Here is a 14,731-nt window from a genome sequence, read left to right on the forward strand (position 1 = left end):
TTCCATACTGTTGTTTGTAGGCCTTGACTACCAACCTTGCCTTATGCCTATCAATCTTGCCTTCAACATTGCATTTGGTCTTGTAGACCCATTTCACTCCAATCACTTGCTTCTTTGGAGGCAATTCAATTAGCTCCCATGTCTCATTCCTTTCTATGACATCTGTTTCTTCATCCATGGCATTACACCATTTCTTCTCTTTAATAGCTTCCTCAAAATATAATGGATCACTATGAGAAAATAATGCAAAATTAACACTCTCATCATAATCTTCATACCTTTCATCTTGGTATATCTCCCTAAGACTCTTGGTCTTTCTTGGTAATAGGGAGGAGAGTGTGGGATCAAAATCTTCACTGCTACTACTTTGCCGACCAGCTCGGTCTTCACTGTTACTCGGCACTGACACTCGATCATGCCTAGAGGACCTTGGCAATGATTGAACCCACTTGCCTTTTCTTCTATTTGCTTCTTCTTCTTGCTGTTCATCAACATCCTCTTGACTCATAATTGACACTTTACTTGAAGTGCTTGGTGACTCATCAATTTGTCCATACCAAGATTGATTTTCAAGAAATTCCACATCTCTTGAAAGCATCATCTTGTTGTTTAATGGATCATACAATCTGTATGCCTTTGATTCTGGGCTGTACCCTATGAAAATGCATTTCACACCTTTGTCATCAAATTTTTGCCTTTGCTCTTTAGGCACATGTGCATATGCTACACATCCAAACACCCTTAAGTGTTCAACTGTCCATCTTATTCGTGACCAAGCTTCTATTGGAATTCTGTCACGGACTGCCTTTGTAGGACACCTATTAATTAGATAAACTGCTGTTGCCATAGCCTCTCCCCAAAACTTAGTTGGGAGACCTTTCTCGTTCATCATGCTCCTAGCCATTTCAACAATGGTCCTATTCTTTCTTTCAGCCACTCCATTCTGTTGTGGTGTATAGCTAGTTGTAAGCTCTTTCTTAATGCCATGTTTCCTGCAAAAATTTACAAAAGAATTGGAGGTATACTCCCCTCCTCTATCTGATCTTAGGACTTTGATATAGTGTCCACATTCTCTTTTAGCCTGGGCCTTAAATTCTACAAATTTATCAAATGCTTAAGATTTGTTCTTTAAGAAATACACCCATGTCCTAGGACTGAAATCATCAATGAATGTCATGAAATAAGTACTCCCCCCAATGGAAGTAACTTGCATAGGACCGATAAGGATGCACTAACTCTAATGGAAATCTATCCCTCCTAGAATTTCTAGAATTAAAGGGAAACCTATGTTGCTTACCCAAAATACAAGCCTCACACTTGTCACATGAATTTCCTATACATGACAAACCTTCTACCATTCTTTTATTTGACAATAAATTTAAACCAGCATAGCTGAGATGACCATACCTGAGGTGCCATAGCCGTGAGGGGTCTTCAATCACACTCCTTAGAGTTGACTGTGTGGAAGGTGCAACACTAACTTGAGATGAGAAACATGTCTCTATCCTCAAGGGAAACATTTTGTTCTTGGTCATTTGAACTTCTGCAAGTAGATTTTTGCTTCCATCCTTTTCATGAATGATAGATGTGTCATTCTCCATCAGCACTTTGTATCCATTTTGAATGAGCTGACCAATGCTCATCAAATTGTGCTCACCTTTCTTTGTGCGGACCATAATAGATCCTTTTCCCACAACTGGTAGGGTTCCATTGTTATCCATCTTAATTTCTAATTTGAAACTCTTGTCAATGAATGAAAACAAGGTTTCATTACCACTCATATGGTTGCTACATCCATTGTCGAGGTACCAAACCTCAGAGCTTCCTTCTTCACCAGCATTACACATGATGAAGGTAGTAGCATTGGGTCCACTTTCCATGTTCACATCAGCCACATTTACTTGTCCTGACTGATCATTCTGCTTCTTCCAGCATTCATTTACATAATGCCCATATTTATGACAGTAGTAGCATTCTACATTACTCTTATTTGAGTTGTAGTTTTTCTTACCTCCTCTTGAAGTATTCTATGAGCTACTTGCTCCATTTGCTCTTCCTAAGCTTTCTGCTGTTGCATTTCTTTGTCCTCCATTTCCTCGGCCTCTACCTCTGGAGTTCCTGCCTGAGACATTTCTTCCTCTCCCCCTTCCTCTTGGATTTGACTAAGACCTGAATGCTTGCTCTTGGGAAGTAGAAGATGTAGATCTATTGATCCTATGCTCATGGGTTTGAAAAGAACCCATCAACTCATCCATTATCAAAACAGTGAGGTCTTTTGCCTCTTCTATGGTCATGACCAAATGGTCATATTTATGAGGTAAACTCCTCAATATCTTTTCCACTATCCTCTACTCTTAATAGTCTTCTCCATTTGATTTCAATTGGTTAATCACATTGGAGGTCCTTGAATTGAAGTCTGCAATTGATTCATTCTCCTTCATCTGAAGGTTCTCAAACTCCCTCCTGATGTTCTGTAGCTTTACAGTATAGACTTTATTAGTCCCCTTGAAGTTTGTCTCAAGGATATCCCATGCTTCCTTTACATAATATGCTACTGCAATCTTTGGGAATACTATCTCTGTCATTACTGCTTCAATAAGACTTAATGCCTTTGCATCTTTCCTCCTTGACTCTTTCAAATGAGTCTTTTGTGCATTTGTGAGGGAAACATACTGAGTTGGATCAGTCACATCATTGAATCCATTAACTACAAACTCCCACAAATCATTTGCAACTATAATGGTTTTCATTTTCTTTGCAAATGTATCATAATTCTATCCAGTGAATGATGGTGGCTACTGCCATATCTTTCCTGCATCTCTTGCCATGATAAATATCCCAAGAAAACAAATGCCCTAACTCACTTTCGATATGGGGCCTCAAAGATCTGATAACATGTGAGAAATATATATTAAAAATCAAACTTAAACTCACAACCCTAAACCTAAATACTTTACTCGGCACTTAAATATTTGCTCGGCACATGAAGGTGTCGAGTGCCAGTTTTGGTCAGCACTTGATGGTGCCGAGTGGCAGGTTGCTCAACACTTGATGGTGCCGAGTTAGCTCGACACAAGGAAGCTGAGTAAGCTTGGCACACAAAGGCAATGTTCAGCCACAATGAAATGCTAGGCACCAATGGATGCCGAGTGAGCTCGGCTCCAACTAAAGTTTATAACTTAGAAAATTCTAACGTGAATGCTTTCACCATTAAAACTAGAGAGCCAAAGCTTTAAGCTTTCAAACAAATTTCATAAATGCAACATACAAGGGAAGATCAATAGATTCAAGTATTCTTATTTGCTTGCTGTTCAATCTTTCATTAAACTATTACAAAATCTAGAAGCATTCGACTTTAACCAGGAAAAATCTAAAATAACCCTAAATTGATAATACTTCAAAAACTTCAATAAAATTTTAAACCTGCAACTCTAATGGCTGCATATAGTGGTGCTTGGAGCAATCACTGCTTCAATAGGACAAATCCAAACAACAAAAAACTTACAGAGTGAACAAGGGAAGTACGTGCAACTGCAAGCACAAACTTGTTTCCTTCTTCCTTCTCTGCTCAGCTCTGCAACTTCTCTCTGATCTGCTTGATCTGCAAACTCTCTGCACTTAATAAAAAAAATGAATGTAGAAACATTCCTTTTGTCTTCTGACCTAAAATGTTTTCCCCTCTCATTTCCAAATTCAAAAATCTCACCTACCGCATTCATGTTTTCTATCTGTTTTGCTGGTCATCAGGTGGTAGGTGGGTGTTTGGCTCAAGGGGCAAACTTCAACGTTGCATTAAGTTTTCTAACAAATTCATGGCCTCCCAGATTATTTTGTTCAACATTCCCTCTGATTCAAACTCAACCCTGTACTCATTCAGTTGTTATTTTCTTCCCACGCCCCCACTAACTTACAATCTAGTTTGTACATCTGTGATAAAACATTAAGCTAGTGTGATACTTTCAGCATGCACCCACTACGCTATTTTTGTGTACATTTAATGGTGCATGTTATTTCTCGGTGCAGGACCCAAGTTATTCTTTAAGAAAGGAAAAATTCAGTGTGGTGTTAAGCCCAAGGTTGTAGTGTATTACAATTAGGGGGCATGGGAAGGAGGATTACAATCAATCTGGCTCTCAAAGGAGCCAAAATCCTATTTTCTTACTCTTTGCCAGCATAGGTGGCAACCAAAACAAACTCTTCAGATCGCTGCAATGGGGGTGATTTTTGTCATAACCAACATGTCTTCGTCATGTGATTGAATGTGAGAAATTATATAAACTAGCAAAGTCTATTATGATGGTGTTATTCTAATGTTGTCAAATATCGATTGAGAATTTGAGCCCAAAGTGTTTGGTCACTTGTGGGTCGTGGACTAGGAAAGCATTATTTCCCTATTAGCTCTGCATCATAGATGTACAAATCATAGATGCATAAGAGTATTAGTTGGTCATTGGGTAAAGGTAATTGGTGAGAAATGTTGAGAGAAGAGAATGGTTAAGAGGCTCTTAATATGTCTCCAAAGGGAATGAGTTTTGATGTGGCAATAAGGTAGGTTCAAAGAGATGGAGGAAAAAAACAAGATGTTGTTCATGATGAAGTCATAAATTTGAAAGGATTTAAGAAGAGAAAAGGGGACACATAAAAGAGGATGAGGAATAAGCCCAAGGAAGGTAAAGAAGATTCCTAAAGAGAAGAGATATCTCATTGATTTAGTGAAATATGATTGTAGATGAAGTAATGGATTAGATTGAATCCCTAAACAACCACTTTGAATATGAAGAGATCCCCGAGAACTAGACGGTGATGATTGCAAATTCAAAGTCAAAAGGATCATACCTAACTTGGTGGAATTGAATATAATATGAAAGTGAAAAATAGGGGAAGAATCTAATTTCTTCATGGAATAGAATGGTCACAAAGATCACACTGACTTGTACTTGGTGATTATGAAGTGGAGATGTATAGGCAATTATAAAACCTTAAACAAAGGGATATGGATGTTGGTGCACACACTGAAGAGTTTCATAGACTTATTCTCATAATAAAGGATCATGAAGGAGAAAAGGAAAAGGTTGCAAGATATCTTAATGGCTTAAAATATACTCTCAAAGCTTAACTATGTCTCGTGGCTTTAGATACAATACATAAATGCTTATAGTTGACATTAAGGATAGAAGAGAAATTGAAGATGAACCAAGATAAATATAATAGACGAAAGGGTGGAACATACTTCAGAGGTAGAGGTGGTCCTAGTGGAAGGATTCAAACAACAAGGGAAAAAAGTGAATTAGGCTAAGGTGAACAATACAAAGATACAAGTTTTAGAGGTTATTTTAAAAGAGGAACACCAAATGGCAAAGGGAGATTTGGAGAAAGAAACTTTGGTCTTTCACTGGTAGGTGTTACAACTATAATCAAGCAGAATACTTGAGCCATAGATGCCCTAAGAAGTCTATTTCAAACACACAAGGAGAAAGGAAAACACAATTGGTCCAAGAGGAGGATTACCATTTAGTGTTCACTCACCATCAAGATCTCCAAACCAAAAATAATAAGATAATATCATGAGGAGGAGAACATTGCTCAAGGTTCCTGGCACTTTGGGTCTACAAGATGTTTGCATAACCTTCCTCTAGCCTTACAAGTAGTCCTAAAGAATTCTTGGAGGGGGATCTTGAGTCTACTGATAATTTAGCATCTCTTAAAATTGTGGAAACGTTAAAAGTGAGAAAAACAACTAACCCTTTCCCGTACAAAGTCTCTTCACTCACCAAAGGACAACAAACTTTGGTAGAAGAACAAGCTTGACTTGATTTTGAAATAGGAGAATGTAAAGGACCCCTATAATTTTGTACTAATGAATGCTTTGCATCTGCTTCTTTGGAGACCTTCATAGTATGACAATAAATTCCAACATGAAGGAGAGAATAATACTTATTTTTTCACCAAAGATGGAAATAAATATACAATGAGATCATTACCAAATAACCCTATGGATAAAAGTTTGAGAGAGTCTAATATTAGGCTTGTAGGGAGAAAATAATTTTTAGAAGTCCTAAAAGGAAAAGATATGTTTGAATCTTCAATATCATTGAGAGGTAGAGTGGAACCAATTTTGTTTTGCAATTCATCTCATCATCCATTTGAAGAATCTCATTCTATGCAATGCTTATAGAATTATCTTTGCAAATACAAAACTACCTCCATGCACATGTAAGTGTGGCTTACTACCTATTCTACCAATCACATGCAATAAGATTATTTGATAATAAAATATATAAACCATTTGAATAAATCTCTCATTTATGTATATGTAACGATCAATATATATATTTAAATAACATCAAAGATTGCGTACCTATTGCATACTAAGGTGTGAATGCTAGTATTTAATCATCTCAACTTGATGGTTGGACAAAATAAACCAAGCAGCCATGAACGTTCTCCCTAGGAATTGCACATGCAATGCTAGTTTATTATGCAAATGACAAGACACTGTTGAAATCGACGAGGAAAATCTGGTTAGCAGTTGTGTGAGAAATATAAGTCAAATTTAAATTACGAACTCACAACCTAACTTTAAAAATCTGCTCGGCAAAAACTATTACCGAGTGATAGTATTTGCTCGGTAACCAAAGAAAGACAATTGGCATGAATGTTTACTGAGTGAGCTTGGTAAATGAAGAGAAGACAACTCGGTTGCCAAAGGATATCGAGTGAGCTCGGTAGTGTGATTACCGAGTGAACTCGGTAGCCACAGGATATCGAGTGAGCTAGGTAGAAGAGCAACTCGGTAGCCACAAAAGAGTAGAGCTCAGTAGAAGAAGGCACCGAGTGAACTCGATAGCCACTACAGATGACTTCTACCAAAGACAATACTGAGTGCAGACTTATGATGTGAATATTTTCACCATTAAAACCAGAGAGTCAGAACTTCAAGCTTTCAAATAAACTTTCCAAATGCAATGAATAGAAGAAGGACAATAATGGATTCAAGTATGCCTGCTTGCTTTCTATTCAACTCTGATTCAAACTATTACAAATCTGGGAGCATTCGGCTTCAACTAGAAAAAACCTAAAATAACCCTAAAACTAATAAAACTTCAAACTTCATAAACTTTAAACTTGCAGCTCTAATGGCTGCATACAATAATACCTGGAGCAATCACTGCTTCAATAGGTTGAAACCAATAAACTACAAACTTACAAAATGACAGGAAGAAGCATGTGCAACTGCAAGCACGACAACGATTCCTTCTGTCTCTGCAACAACTGATCTACTGATCACCTTTTCCTCTCTTCCTTCTCTGCTCTGCAACTTCTGAGCTCTTCTTCTCCTTGTAGTGGGTCGAATGAATCTAATCATTCCTTTTGTTATACTTGGAAAATGTTTTCCCCCTCATTTTTGAATTCAAAATTTTTCACCTACCATGCAATAAATTCATTTGATCGTTCTGCAAGCTGTTAGGAAGGTAGGTGGGCGTTTGGCTCCAGGGAGAAATGACCAACCACAATTAATATTCCAACAAGTTGATCACGCGTGCCTTCAAAAATGTCCTAGTAATTATTGAGGTCATGTTAGAGAAATGCCATTGGCTGTAAAAAAGAATCAAGGAGATGCAAGAACTAATTAAGCACTAAGTCAACGGGCCCTTGGTCTACTGGTGAAGTTGAATGGCTCACAAAGAGCCCACCAGGGATCAAGTCTTGCTGAGTGCAAGGCCCATAGACATCACAAGGGATGAGGCTGGGATCGTGCCCCGGGCGAATTTGGCAGCGTGGATGCTCCTTAGTCCTTGGCTCTTAGCCGAAGAGGTGTTCAATATTCAGGCATGTGTGGGCCCGTATCGGGTACCTAAAACTATTAATGGTGACCTTCGCTGGTTAGTAGCTCACAAGCTTCGTGCCTCGCTGGGCTGCCTCGCAGGACTGAACCCTCCATTAAAAAAAAAAAATAAGCACTAAAGAAAGCATTCCTCAAAAGAAGTCATTTTTCGGATCCTACACATGTTTCGCTGGAGCTGAAAGAAAAAAATTCAATAAATTGTCATTTATGCGCTCGTTTCGATGCAGAGAAATTTGGCGGATTGAGCCGTTCTTTCACACCATGGGACATTGGATACGGTGTATTGCAAAAAAACTATTAGCATTAGCTTTATACAAAAATATTTTAGTATGGAAAATTAAAACGTTTGCGTGGAAAGTAAGGCTCCTACTGCCAGATTCCCAAAGCTCTTGGAATTTACGAGCTGGCGAAAAGAGACTACCTTTCTTGTTGTCTTCAAGAAAGATATATGAGGACAGGTCATATCCACATGGAATTGTTTAGCTTATTTGGATGACAGTCAATTTGCATGAAGTTGATGATTTCATTACTTATTTGTTTTTAACTCTTGAATCTTGTTTAAGAATCACCTTGAATCTTATTTCTGCACTTCGTTTGAATCTTATTTAATAACCTGACAGCTTTTGGGATTCAAATAACCAGGGACTTCTCCTGTATTATGTTTGATGCGTGAGAAAGGCAAATCCCCCCATAAAAATAATGGAATCTTTGCAATACACAGACAGGTAAATCTGAAATATCTTGTGAGCTGGGTTTAGTCGATTTGTTTCCCATTCTTAGGTGTATTTCTATTTCAGTTTTGGCTTTCAATTTTTTCTTTTGAATTTTGACCTATGTTGCTCATTATATTTAGGACATCGAAGTCGAGCTGGAGTTCGACAGTGGAAGGCTTGAGCGTGGTCCTCGTACTTCCTCTCCTCCTCACCTCGCTTATTGTTCAAGCCCACACAAATTTTATCTTCAACCAAATCAGTGGGTCCAGTCTCGAATTGTTTGGTAATGCTTCAGTGCGGTCCAATGCCATCTCCCTTACTCAACCAGCTCCATCTACTATTGGCCGTGCTTTCTATCCACATCCCGTGCGTATGAAATATCTGAATTTCAGCACAAGTTTTGTGTTTAGCATTGTTCCTGCTGCAAGTTCACGAAGTGGGGCTGGTCTGGCCTTTCTAATGACCTCCCATAGGTCTCCACAAGGATTTATAGCAGGTCAGTACCTTGGCTTGATTAACAATTTATCAACAATGGGAGAGGCGTCTAATCATCTGTTTGCAGTCGAGCTTGACACCATGAAAAACTCAGAGTTGAGGGACATCAACGACAACCATGTTGGTGTGGATCTCAATGACCTCATATCTGTAGATTCTAAAGCTGCGGGCTACTGGATCAACAGCGGCCATTTCCAGGAGATGAATCTCAAATCTGGACAGAACGTTCAAGCTTGGATTGATTATGACAATCTTCACAATGAGCTCCAAGTAACCATTGTGGAGGCTGGTCTTGACCGCCCACAGAAAACATTGTTACATATGAGAAATATATCGCTGTCCAACATTGTGGAAGAGGAAATCTACGTTGGTTTCTCAGCAGCAACGGGACTCATGGTTGAAGAGGATTACATCCTGGCCTGGAGCTTTTCTACTAACGGAACCGCCCAGCCTCTGAGAACATCCAATCTTCCATCGTTTATACGCAGAAAATCCAAGAGCTACCGCTACCGACTGATAGCCAGCATTAGCACAGCTTGTGTGGTGGTAGGATTAGTTGTGCGGTTGAAGAGAAAGCAGTACGAAGAAGTAATGGAGGAATGGGAAATGGAGTATTGGCCTCACAGGTTTAACTACAAAGACCTACAGACTGCAACCAAGGGATTCCAAGACGAACGGCTTTTGGGAACCGGAGGCTTCGTTACACAGAGGAGTCCTTCCCACAAACGGCCTTCAAGTAGCTGTGAAATGTATCCTTAGACAAACCGATGAAGGGGTGCGAGAATTCATAGCAGAAATTTCCAGTCTTGGTCGGCTTCAGCATCGAAATCTTGTGCAGATCAGAGGCTTCTGTAGGCGAAAAAAGGAGCTGTTCATAGTTTATGACTACATGCCAAATGGGAGCTTGGACAAGATGATATTTGGAAAGCCAAAGAAGATGCTAAAGTGGGATCAGAGGTACAGAGTGATCAGAGATGTGGCTGCAGGCTTGCTGTATCTTCTTTGGCTTACTAAACACTTATTACTAAAAAGTCATGTGGTACGAACACTGGGTTACATCGCACCAGAGTTCGTACAGACAGGGAAGGCAAGCCCCGCCACAGATGTGTTCAGTTTTGGTATTCTTATGTTGGAGGTTGTATGTGGAAGGAGACCTGTGGATCTCTCGCTCCCACCCGAACGAATAGTTCTGGTGGACTGGGTAAGAAAACTCTACTCTACAAGCAGTCTGATGGATGCGGCCGACCCAAATCTTGGTGGGCAGTATGTTGAAGATGAGATGGAGAGAGTGCTGAAGCTGGGTCTGATCTGTTCGAATCCTCAGCAAGAAGGCAGGCTTGGGATGAGACAAGTACTGAAAATACTTAACGAAGAAGATCCAGTACCAGGTTTTGAGTCTCCATCTTATCTGGATATGGCATTACTCCACAATGCTTCCAACTCTTTTCCATATTACAGTAGCAGCACAGATGCTTCCATTTCCAAGTAGTAGACTAGCTTTCTGGCAGTGTCACTGTATAAATCGATCTTTTCGCAGCTTCATGTTGCTACTGTAACCTTGCTTCAGAGAAATGGCTGTCAGATTTAGGATGAATTAATCATCATAGTTTATGTTTTGTGCATCCTAATGTGTGGATAGCCATTTCCATCATTTAGTCTTAGAATTATACTATATGATATTTGAACAAACTGTATAGCTTCATCTTATTAATGTAGTTTTCTTTTATTCTAAACACTTATTAGATGCTAGTATTTTGATATAAAATATTGTTTAATATAGTTTTTAATGTTTAGTATTTATTTTGTTGGAATGTATCGGTTTCATACAAGTGTTTTGATAGAAAATGTATAATTATTGTTAAATATAGTTTTTAATATTTATTTAGAATTTATCTTTTGATGGGAATCTATGCTTGTGGATTTCTAGTGACACTTCTAACTATTCTTGGATCATGTAAGGACCTAAAAGCTTTCATATGGTTTATGTCTAGTGTTTCATATGATTTAGGGCCAAACATATTTGTTGTAATATGTTTCCTGTTCTTGGGGAATGTTTTAGATTTTGAGGCTGACTCACGTGTTAGAATTCCTATATATTGTAATATGATGTGTCTTATGAGATATCAATGAAGTAGAATTCATCATATCATTAGACTTGAATCAAAGGTGTCTGACCTAAGATTGTAAGCAACATGTATTTATGATCTAGGCATGTAATAACTCCCTGCACATTTTATTTTTTAATGAATAAATATTGTTCTTTCTTGGTTCTCTCTAAATAATTATTGTTTCTATTGTATTTACTCTTCTTGCATTATTGGATTGATTCCATTGAGGTCTCTCAAACCAAGTGAATGGGTCAATTGAAGATCCAATAACTAGTTAATAATAGCGTAGATATTCCTAAGATTCAGTAGAGCCCACTCCAAGATAAAGTGTTGATTCAAGATATTTCAAAGTTTCTCTATCAAGGATCCTTTTCACCCCCATTGGAAATCTTAAAAGTTTATCATTCCCCTTCACCTCCTTCACCTAGGACTACACCGCATCCTTGTGTTTCCCCCTTACAAACTCTAGTGTAAAACCTAGGTAAATTATCCTAGTCTAAAATAGTTTTACAAGGTTCCCCTTTTTACACAAATCTATTAAAAGAGGTGAAATATTTTTTCTTAAACTCAAAGGTGTTGGACTAACAACCAACGTTCCCCTTTGAGATTCGTGACATGGCTTAACCACTTCCTATGTTCTATAAGTCTAGTGGTTGTATCGGGCATTGATAGGTCAATCTTTTGGTGCAACTACAACTCTAGATTATAATAAGCGGTATCAGAGCTTGGTCACAAGTTTGAATCTCCTTGGGTAACACTGAGGGGGGGGGGGGGGGGATTGTTGGACTAATCATCAATGTTCCCCTTCGATATTCATGACATGGCTTAACTGCCTCCTATGTTCTATAAGTCTAGTGGTTGTATTGGGCATTGATATGTCAATCTTTTGGTGCATTGACAAATCTAGATTGTAACAAACGATATTCTGGAATATGAATCTCCTTAGTCCTAACTTCTAGTAGGTTAATCTCTAGATTCTAAATTGAGCTTCATTGTGTTACCGAAAAAATTGGATTTGATTTAAAACTGAAGGGGATTTTTAAAAACTCTCTTCTTCAAAGGACTATGAATATATGGCTGAGTACTCCTCTTCTACTTCAAGTAGTAGAAGAAACAATCTCAAAAACATTCAAGAGATAATTTCATCTATGTAAGCCTAATCATTACTGACTACATGATCAATCCAAATCAACATTCTCTATACTTTCCCTGAAGATGTTTATATATCAAAGCCATTATGAGAAAAATGTTGAATCTCATTATTCCTTTATAAAAAAGAGAAGCTTTTGACCATGAGGTAATAAGAAATTGATCCTAGTATTTAAACTACTATTATCTTTTTGGTTAAACCAAGGAAGTTAGAAGAATAGGCTCAAATCATTATCATGAAGAAAGGATCAAGTTCAAGGAGAGAAAGTCACTCTCCTAAGCCACAATGAAGATCATATCGTAGAATATAAGGGGAATTAATCCCCCTAAAAAATACCTCATTAGAATGTAATTAGATAAAAGTAAGGCAAATGTAATTCTAGTACAAGAGACTAAGTTAACTTTGGACTCTAGTGACTTTTTCAAGTGATGACATCTATGTGCAAAAATTCTTGAAGCTTCTAGTGGCATTGCAATTTTATTGAGAAGGTAAAGGGTGCATACTTAACTAATCACTTCAAATTCCTAGTAGATTCTAGTTAAAGTTTCCTTCTTTGACCCATCTTTTCTTCTCCTCAATTTTTATAGGCCAACCTCATCTATAGATCACTTTGTCCCAAGACTCACACTATATGGAGGGAGTGAAGAATATGTTTATAGGGAACTCGTATGATAAATTGTCCAATCAAAACCAATATTTCAAAGATTTTAATAATCAAATTTTTGTTGGCTTTCCTTCAAATAGTTTGATTACTTGCATGAATAGGTTCAAATGATTTTTTCTTATAGAAAAAATATTGGATAGGTTCTCCATAAATTCAAAATGAATTTTAGATAAGGGTTTTTGCAACTAAAAAAATGAACTTCTCCAGTTTTGATAATTTCCTGCTACAATTGGTAGTGAGTGAGTAGCAAATGTGAATGATAAGCAATGAATACAAAGTGAATGGGAATGATTCAAATAACAACAAATGTGAATGAAATATATTTTCATAATATTTTGAATTGAAATGTTTGCTCACATCAATTTTTGTGAAAAGGAAAAAGAGCTCTCATTTTTAGGACATTTTGTACCGACACAAAAATATTGCTTTCTATAAATTTCTCCTTATGTTGCTCATTGTCGCATATTTACATCCGACCATCTTTGCTGAGAGCTTATATGCTAGCATGTAACCCTTTAGGGTCTGTTTGTCTACGGGAATAAGAATATAGGAATAGAAATACATATTCTAGAATATAAAATAAGAATACATATTCCTATTCTTGTTTGGTTCAATTAGAATTTGATGGAGAATTCATGGAACCAAAAATTTATGTTTTGCTACAATAAATAAAGCTGGAATAGGAATACGTATTCTAATTCCACATATGTATGTGGAATTGCAAATGCTCATTTTTGGGCCAAAATTGGAATAGGTATTCCTATTCACAATTCTGATTTGGTGCACCCAAACAAAGAATTTGAAATTTTAAGAATTTACATATGCCTATTCCACTCATATTCCCACTTAAAGAAATTGATCGATTACAATTTTGGGCAGCCATCAACTATTAGGACACATTAAATAAAGCCTCCATAGCATATAGTCTTCTCAATCATCAATGTATTTCGTATACTTCACTGCAAAAGAGATAAAACCTACTAGAGATGATGAACTTATTATTTTTTATAGATTTTTTTTGAATTATCAACAAGTTTCAGTATGTGAAAAAATGACAAACAAGTCTACCTATCTTGCAAATATTAGTAAGTAAAATTCGATATGTGAAAGAACATAAACTCATAATCAAACAACAAAGCAAACCCTAACAAAAAATGGTAGACAACATATTTTGAAAAACAACTCAAATATCAAACTCCTTTGGAATGTGCAAAAAAATTCGATGACCTAACAAATCTTGTACAAGGCAAAGAGATTATGAAATTACAACAAATGAATAAGAAATATCCTTCTCTCCATCTGACTAGACAAAGTGTAATTGACACCTCCACAAAATTAGAAATACGGTCGTGCAACACATTTAGTAAAAGATAACACTAAGTTGAAAAGAAATGAAGTTATTCACAAAAACAACAATGCATGGAAATCTCTGGATAAGAAGTCCATAAGGAGAGGAAAAAATCTAATTAATATTGAGGCAGAAGATGCCACTGCAACTTGGGAAAGACAATATTCCTTTTTTTCAAAAACCAAATATTCTAAGGAAAAGGAGGGGAAACCAAACAACTTTCCATCTATTCAAAAAAGGAATTCACTTGAACATGAAAAACTTTTAAATAGGTATGCTAGGGAAAACATAAGTCCTCATATCCTTAACCACATTTAGGGCAAAGGAATTATATTTTTTCAGGTAAAGAAACATTGAAATCCTCTAATTATCTTAATTATTGTCTAAATTTGAAACCTAGAATAACA

At 37.1% G+C, this 14,731-nt stretch overlaps 1 pseudogene; it reads left to right on the forward strand.

The window, feature by feature from the left end:
• Window positions 1–10,543, forward strand: part of LOC149549353 (L-type lectin-domain containing receptor kinase SIT2-like) — a 50,175-nt pseudogene extending 39,632 nt beyond the window's left edge.
• Window positions 10,544–14,731: the final 4,188 nt, after the last annotated feature.

Source organism: Cupressus sempervirens, chromosome 7 (assembly GCF_028749045.1).
Source record: "Cupressus sempervirens isolate cs-2001-9-10 chromosome 7, ASM2874904v1, whole genome shotgun sequence".
NCBI classification, from domain to species: Eukaryota; Viridiplantae; Streptophyta; class Pinopsida; order Cupressales; family Cupressaceae; genus Cupressus; species Cupressus sempervirens.